General features: G+C 36.3%; 1 pseudogene across 1 annotated transcript; it reads left to right on the top strand.

Annotated features, from left to right (window-relative positions):
• Positions 1 to 1,263: 1,263 nt before the first annotated feature.
• On the top strand, positions 1,264 to 1,925 carry LOC105531263 (annotated as a pseudogene). Its single transcript, XR_001004771.1, has one exon. The product of XR_001004771.1 is annotated as a 60S ribosomal protein L18 pseudogene (transcript).
• Positions 1,926 to 8,479: the final 6,554 nt, after the last annotated feature.

Consider the following 8,479-nt stretch of genomic DNA (forward strand, 5'->3'; position numbering starts at 1 on the left):
AGGAAGGAAGGAAGGAAGGAAGGAAGGAAGGAAGAAAGGAAGAAAGAAATTGACTACTTTCAGAGAACGGTAATTCTGTTTCTTAATTTTTAAAAAAGTGTATATAATGCATTAATGCCATGGATATAAGGCTAATTGTTTATGGTTCCTATAGTAGTCTGAATTTTAATAAGGGGTGGGAACAGAATTCTTTTTTCTTTGTTTTGGAAGCTGCAAGAACTTGACTCTATAATGTAGAGACATTGTTAATAGTAGGTGGTGGAAAAGTTAAAGGTCTGCATCTCTTTACGCTGTTACTTGGGCAAGCATACCGAGTCTTGTGCGAGATATTCCAGTGAATCTTAAATAAGAGATAGAACATATACTAATGTTTTCATTTGTAGATATTTAGACACTTGTATGGCTTAATTAATATTTTTCTTCCATATTTCTTTTCTTACATTGACGCTCATGAAATTTTTGAATAGAATGATAAGAAACATTTTTTTCCGTGTCATTTTCATGCCATTCATTTAATATTTTTTTCATGATAACTGATTGGAAGTTTTCTGGGGAAAAATTATTTATTTATTTAATAGGTAACAAAATATTTTATTAAAGTACTGGTTGGTTATTTTAATACTTTGTTTTGAAGATAATCAAGTCAGCTTTATCTTTCCATTCTACCCCCTTTTTCTTATACTCTTTTCTCCCTTTTTCTTAATCTATACCTGTGTATATGAGGAGTGGGCAGAGAAGGGATGGAAAATATATTGCCACCCTCCCATCTTATGGCATATTGTCAGACTTTTTTGTGAAATTTCTCCTGCATTGAGAAGTATTTGATCTCTACCTGAAAATCAAGGTGCAATTTGAAATAGTCATAATGGGAATAATGACTTATATTACTACACAGCGCTTTTATTCTTTCTAAAGTGGTGAATCTCATATTCCTGTTGTCTTCTGCTATAGATGATACATTAGAGGGATATGAAAAAGTATTTTTTTCTAAGAAACTCAGAATACACTCAATTTCACTTTTATTATATTACATTGTTACATGTTTTATTAATTGAATAATAAAATTATTAAATATGTGTATGCATGGATATTTATATACAAGAAGATGGAGAGATTATGTGAACATTCCTAAATTATCTGAAATACCTGTGTTCCTGATTTCTTATTAAAGCGCAGTTTCATAAAATGGTCATTTATTTTCACCTAAGTACTCACGTTAAAGAAATAGCTCCATGCTCTTTAAAAGACTATGTGCTGCTTTCCGGACCTGGCAGAGCAGGAGGCGCCGTCATGAGAGTTGACATCTGCCACAACAAGGACCGAAAGGTTCGCGGCAAGGAGCCCAAGAGCCAGTATATCTACCTGAAGCTGTTGGTCAAGTTGTACAGGTTTCTGGCCAGAAGAAGCAATTCCACATTCAACCAGGTTGTGCTGAAGAGGTTGTTTATGAGTCGCACCAACCGGCCGCCTCTGTCCCTTTCTGGGATGATCCGGAAGATGAAGCTTCCTGGCTGGGAAAACAAAACGGCCATGGTTGTGGGGACCATAACGGATGACGTACGGGTTCAGGAGGTGCCCAAACTTAAAGTATATGCACTGCACATGACCAGCCGGGCCCGCAGCAGCATCCTCAGGGCAGGGGGCAAGATCCCCACTTTCGACCAGCTGGCCCTGGACTCCCCCAAGGGCTGTGGCACTGTCCTCCTCTCTGGTCCTCGCAAGGGCCTAGAGGCGTACCGGCGTTTCGGCAAGGCCTCAGGAACCCCGCACAGCCACACCAAACCCTACGTCCGCTCCAAGGGCCGGAAGTTCGAGCATGCCAGAGGCCGACGGGCCAGTCGAGGCTACAAAAACTAACCCTGGATCCTACCCTCTTATTAAAAAGATTTTGAATGCCGACAAAAAAAAAAAAAAAAAAAAAAAAAGAGAAAACTATGTGCTTATTATCAGTATAGTGGCACTGGCTTTATTATTTTCTAATATTTTTTAGAAATTAATAAAGCTAAATTAATTTCGAAAATTTTAAATTTTAATCCTGACAAAACAAAAATTCAAAAACTTTAGCAACCACGTAGAAAAGCCAGGATAATAGACTTAAATATTATATTTTTAAGTGTTATTACTTAGGGTATTTGGGTGGAAATACTTCTTCTTACCTTAAAAATGCTAAATTCCCTTTGTTTCCAAACTGAACAAATGTTATTAATGTGAAATGCCACTTTAATAAACAGGTCTATGTTTATTATCTCCGTTACTGAGACTCTGTAGACTAAAGATTTTTTTTTTTTTTTTTTTTTGAGATGGAATCTCGCTCTGTCACCCAGGCTGGAGTGCAGTGGCGTGATCTCCGCTCACTGCAAGCTCCGTCGCCTCCCGGGTTCACGCCATTCTCCTGCCTCAGCCTCCAGAGTATCTGGGACTACAGGCGCCCGCCACCTCTCCCGGCTAATTTTTTTGTATTTTTAGTAGAGATGAGATTTCACCATGTTCTCCAGGATAGTCTCGATCTCCTGACCTCGTGATCCGCCCGCCTCGGCCTCCCAAAGTGCTGGGATTATAGGCGTGAGCCACCGCGCCTGGCCAGACTAAAGATTTTTTGAAAAAATAAATCTGTTCTTGAATTTAACTCTTAAGGACAGGGTTCATGGTATTGAAATGGCATAACTATCATATGGTAAGTATAATGATACATATTGATAATATGTTAAAATTTTCAAATAATTATATAAAATTATTCCCAGGTTCACACAATCCTTTGTGGGCAATAAATATGTCACAAATATGAACGAGATGGCCAGGTAAAAATGATGTGCACCAGGGCAGGTGCGGTGGCTCATGCCTGTAATTCCAGCACTTTTGGAGGCAGAGGCAGGTGGATCACCTGAGGTTAGAAGTTTGAGAGCAGCCTGACCAACATGCTGAAACTCCGTCTCTACTAAAAGTACAAAAATTAGCCGAGCATGGTGGTGGGCGCCTGTTATCCCAGCTAGGCGGGAGGCTGAGCAGGAGAATCATTTCAATCCGGGAGGCAGAGGTTGCACTGAGCCGAGATTGTGCCACTGCACTCCAGCCTGGGTGACAGAGCAAGACTCTGTTTAAAAAAAAAAAAAAAAAAAAAATGATGTGCAGCTGTAGTCCCAGCTGCTCGGGAGGTTGAGATGGAAGAATAATTTGAGCCCAGGAGTTCCAGGCCATCCTGGGCAACATACTGAGACTGTCTAAAAAAAATTATTTTTAATGATAGTGATAGTACTTATGCCCAAGTGAAGGACACGTGTCTCCTCCTAAATGCATTGGAATTAGAATTTTAAAAGATAAATATTCTGCTAGTCATTTACACACTGTTCCCATCACTTTGCTAATTCTACATCATTCTTTACTACCATTTTGAAAGTTTCTCTGTGAAGTGGCAAATTTTGGGAATAAACACATGTTTCTATTTGAAAAAAAATTATTTTTTCACTCAAAATACAAAGGCATACACTTGTATGTGATTCTTGTGAATATACAATCTTCTCTCTCTACTTGCTGTGACTTTTCTAGAAGGACTTTGAGGCATGAATATGAATCAGGCCATTTTTGCTTCCCAGTATTCTTCCTTACATCTGGGTCAGAATACATCATCATCACGATGTTTGAGCCGACTCTTCAAATAGAACATATTGTTATAATAATTACCAAGCCCTAGCCTCTTATATTTGAGCTGCTCTCCTAAGTAAGAATTTGATTCATAGCATATTGTAGGAATCTATGCATTTTAATTGTCCTTCTCTATAACCTGACTATGAAGCACTCCAATGTCAAGGATGTTGAATAATTCATCTCTGTCTTCTAGCACTTACTGCAGTTCCTTGCATATGATAATTCTACTTACAATTTATTGAAAGTCTTCTCTATGCTAGGCACTTTGGTAATTACTCAATGTAACCTTAGCTAATTAATAAATTAATGAATGAAAGTTGAGTTAGTACTTCATGTTTGATGGCTAAAAGAAAAAGAAAAAGATTCATTTGTTCCATTCTGAGGGTGAAAGGACTGGTGTAATTGGAAATGGGTTCAGATAGTAGCAGACTCACAGTGTCGGGCCGGACTTAGTATCTGCTAGTCTGATGCCCATAAAGGAGAAAACCACTGCAAGAGAAGAAACTATTGGAAAAATACCACTTGTGGAAAATGCATTACTGCAGTTTTAAATAAGTTTATGGAATTTAACAGATAAATATTACTATAGAACAACATATTTCAAAATCGAAATAAAATATAATAGCATTAGACTGTTGGGCAATAATTATTCATAGATAACTATTATTTCTATGCGTCTTAAGCATGAGGCACTTTTGTAAAGGCAGTCTCATGCATGCAATCTTTGACCAGCATGAGGCCACAAACATTTGCTTTATATAAAACATTTATTTTATATAAAACTCCCTTTATAAAACTTTTGTGTTCTCTAAGTTCAAGGTCCCTAGGAACTTCTGCAAAGCAACTCACTATTTATATCATTTAATCCTCTTCATGGTACCCTTTACAAATTGCGGAAAGGTGACTAGTACAAAAGAATAATGATATACTAGCTACTGATATTGATCTGTGTAATAAAGTATTTTCTGCCTCTGACTGAGGAGTCTTGTGTCTCTACCATAATCTGTGAAACTGGGGCCATCTCACATGACAACCTGTGAGTAGAGTAAAATCTCAGTCCCTTCAGAGCTCTTGACATAGACCTGCCTGGAATTAGGTGTTCATTAACATTAGCCATGTTCGACAATACCCTACCATCTTTTCTTAGTATCTTTTTCCAGCTCTGAGAATTTTAAAATAAATGGGTAAATGTAACAAATACTAATTAATACTTCTCAATGATGGCATAATTGCCAGTAAAATCATCTACTTTGGTATCACTGTATAACTTTTAGAGAGGAAAATATGACATGAAAGTAGGCTGGGGTAGAAAATTCACCATGGATTTAGATATTGATCTACATTCATATTTTAAGGACATAAGTAAGGCAAGTAATAACTGTAGTAATCTACATAAGTAATAGAAAGACTGTTTTGATACTTGCATAAAGGTATTTGAAATATAATTATTAAAATATACAGAAGTTTTTAAATCAATACATATATGTGGTACACTTTAAAAATCTGTGAGTTGTGAGCTCAGGATAATTTTATTTAATTTTCCTTACTGAAATAAAAAAGATCTACTAAGAATGAGTATTCCTGTGTAATGAGAAAAAAAGTTTTTAAAGAGTTTCTATGCTGAATATTTTAAATATCCACACATTACTGAAATCTGTAGACCACAGAGCATGGCAGATTCTCATGTTGGAATTGTGAAGTTAAATATTGTTGAGTTACTGCAACGGAGCATATGTTTGTGACTTAGTCTCTCACCTCTAATAATAGTCTTGTTATAATTGCACTGCAAAAAGTGTTGGTTTTAAAACATCATATTATTAGGGAAAAATGCAATAAAATATTCTAAAATATTTTAATACTTACAAACACTTAAAAACCATAAAGAAGGCTTTAAAGCAACTGTCTTTTAATTCCTTTTTAAATGTTCTTTTTAAAATTTTTTCTCTGCCTTTTCAATGCAATACTTAATATATTTAAGCAGCAATTTCAAAGAAATACTTTTCTGGTTATTCTATTTGAAGGGTCTTTAACAATATAATATAGTGTATACACTACAATTCTTTAAAGGAGCTCGGAAGATATAGTGTATGTGTAGAGCCAGTCCAAGTCCCCAAACTGAAGAACTTGGAGTAGTCAGGTGTTCGAGGGCAGGAAGCATCCAGCACAGAAGAAAGATGTAGGCTGGGAGCCTATCCCAATCTGGTCTTTTCACATTTTTCTGCCTGTTTTATATTCCAGCTGCACTGGCAGCTGATTAGATGGTGCCCACCCAGATTAAGGGTAGGTCCCCTTTCCCAACCCACTGACTCAATCTCCTTTGGCAACACTCTCACAGACACACCCAAGATCAATACTTTGCATCTTTCAGTCCAATCAAGTTGACCCTCAGTATTAACCATCACACTATGTGATCAATCATATCAAGGTAAATAAGATCTCTGTTGGGGCTCCCTTACTTGCATTCAGGTATCATTTTTCATTAGAATATAATTGCACGTGGGCAGGGTCTAATGTTTATGGAATGCAGTGTTCCAAACAATGTCTATTCATTTTCATACATAACTTTACCTTGTAGCATGTTGTGTGAGGGATCCCCAAAGCCACCCTCAGGCTTGATCATTTACTAGGACATTTAGGACTCATAAGCTGCTGTATTCATGTTTATGATTATTACCATGAAATAATACAGATCAAAATCAGCAAAAAGAAAAAGTGCATGGGGTGAAGTCCAGGAGAAACCAAGAGTAAGCTTCCAGATGTTTCCTCCCAGTGAAGTCAAACATGGATGTACTTACTCTCCCAGAAATAAAAGGTGACAACATGTGTAAGGTGTTGCCAACCTGGGAAGCTCGCATGAGCCTTTCTTCAGGGTTACTACTGGAAGTTAGTCACCTAAGCATGACTGACCTCAGCTATCAGATTCCAGCACCATGACCCTCCTTCTCTCCCACTATGTCCTCAGCAAAATCAGGCATTCACCTTAAATTATAGTGTAAAAACACTGACACTGCCCGTAGATCTAGATATATTGCCAGAGGAATTCAGTGAAGATAAACTTATTGAAATAAATGAGGAAAATAGTTGTGATGAAAAGGATCAAGAAGTCCCAGAAGGAATGATGCTGGCAAAAAAAAAAAAAAAAAAAAAAAAAAAAAAAAAAAAAAATTACACTAAAACTCTAGGAGATATTTCCCAATATTGAAAGTGAAAAGGATAACATGTTGTTAGATGATTCAAACCTAAAGAGCTGTATGACAAATTGTCATGGCATAGAAAAGACTATTGTTCCATACTGCAAGTTATGGTGAGTAGGAGTTAAGTACTGTTTAAACTACTCTTGTTCATTTTTAATTTTTTTTTTACAAAAATACAACTTTAATGTTTAATGGTTTAAGTTGGTGCACTAAGTAAATATTAGTTTTATTAGTTTTTCATTTCCTGATACATTTATAACTGAAAGAGAGTTTTTAATGTTTTGACAAAAAAATTTTTAAAGCTCATGGGACAATTGTACTTTTTCCTATTAGTTGTTTTTAAAGTGTTTTTTGTTTCTAATTGTGGTAAGAAATATATAACATAAATTGTACCACGTTAATTATTTTTAAGTGCATAGTTCAACAGTGTTAATTATATTTACATTGTTGAGCAACAGATTTTCAGAACATTTCCATCTTGCAAAACTAAAACTGAGTACCCATTAATCAACAACTGCACATTTTCTCTTTCCCCTGGCCCCTGTTAACCACCATTCTACTTCCTGTTTTTATGAATTTGACTACTTTAAATATCTCATATAAGTGAAATCAATACTATTTGTCTTTTTGTGATTGACTTATTTGACTTAGCATGATGTTCTTAGGATTTGTCCATGCTGTAAAATGTGACAGAATTTCCTCTTTTTTACGGCTAAATAATGCATCATACACATATGCCATCTTTGTTTATCCATTCATCTGTAGATGGACAGTTAGTCCCTGTGTCCAGAGAAATATGCTTGGAAAATAAATTTTATTAAGTGTTCATATAGCCTTAAAGAAAAATGTTCACATTCAGACACATTCATACTTATGCTCAGATGATAATACACTAATGTGTATCTGTAGATGTTCCTTTCACTGATTAATACTTTAATTTCAAAGACTCTTACAATCATTATCAGCATGCACATTTATTTATAGTCCTTCATGTTTCTAGGATTAATATTTTCATCTGCTATTTTGAACATGCATTCATCCAACAGGCGTTTATTTGACTTCTGCTACATTCCAGAAGCTGTGCTGGGTGCTTGGAATACATAAATTTATAAGCTCTTTGTCATATTAGAAAGTATATTTTCACATGGGGAGAAAGTAAACAAGTATGTATCATAAACAAGAAAATTGAGTAGTATGTTAGACAGTAGGTATTCTGGGAAAAAAAATATATAGAGCAAGATGAAGCAGGTTGGATGTAAAGAGGAGATAGTAGGTAAGTTGCAGTGCTTAATAAGATGGTCAGGGGAATCTTTAGTGAACAAACTCATATGTGGTGAAGGCTTTGTCCTTGTGGATATAGGGTGAAGAAGATAATCTAAGTGGCACAAACAGCCAGTGAAAAGCTCCTCAGGCAGGAGCAAACCTCATATGTTCAAAGAAAGGAGAATCCAGTGTAGCTTGAGCAGAGGCAACAAGGGTAAGAAAGGTAGTGGATGAGATCAGACAGGGGGCTCTGACCATTGAGAGGACTCTGGCTTTCACTGTGGGGAAATGGGAACAAAGCCATAGCAGGGTTTTGAGTAGGGGACTAAGTGAATGGACTCTCTTTGTTAAATGGCTCACTCCAGCTACAGTGTTCAGAA

The sequence above is a fragment of the Mandrillus leucophaeus genome, unplaced genomic scaffold (genome assembly GCF_000951045.1).
Source record: "Mandrillus leucophaeus isolate KB7577 unplaced genomic scaffold, Mleu.le_1.0 Scaffold877, whole genome shotgun sequence".
Classification (NCBI taxonomy): Eukaryota; Metazoa; Chordata; class Mammalia; order Primates; family Cercopithecidae; genus Mandrillus; species Mandrillus leucophaeus.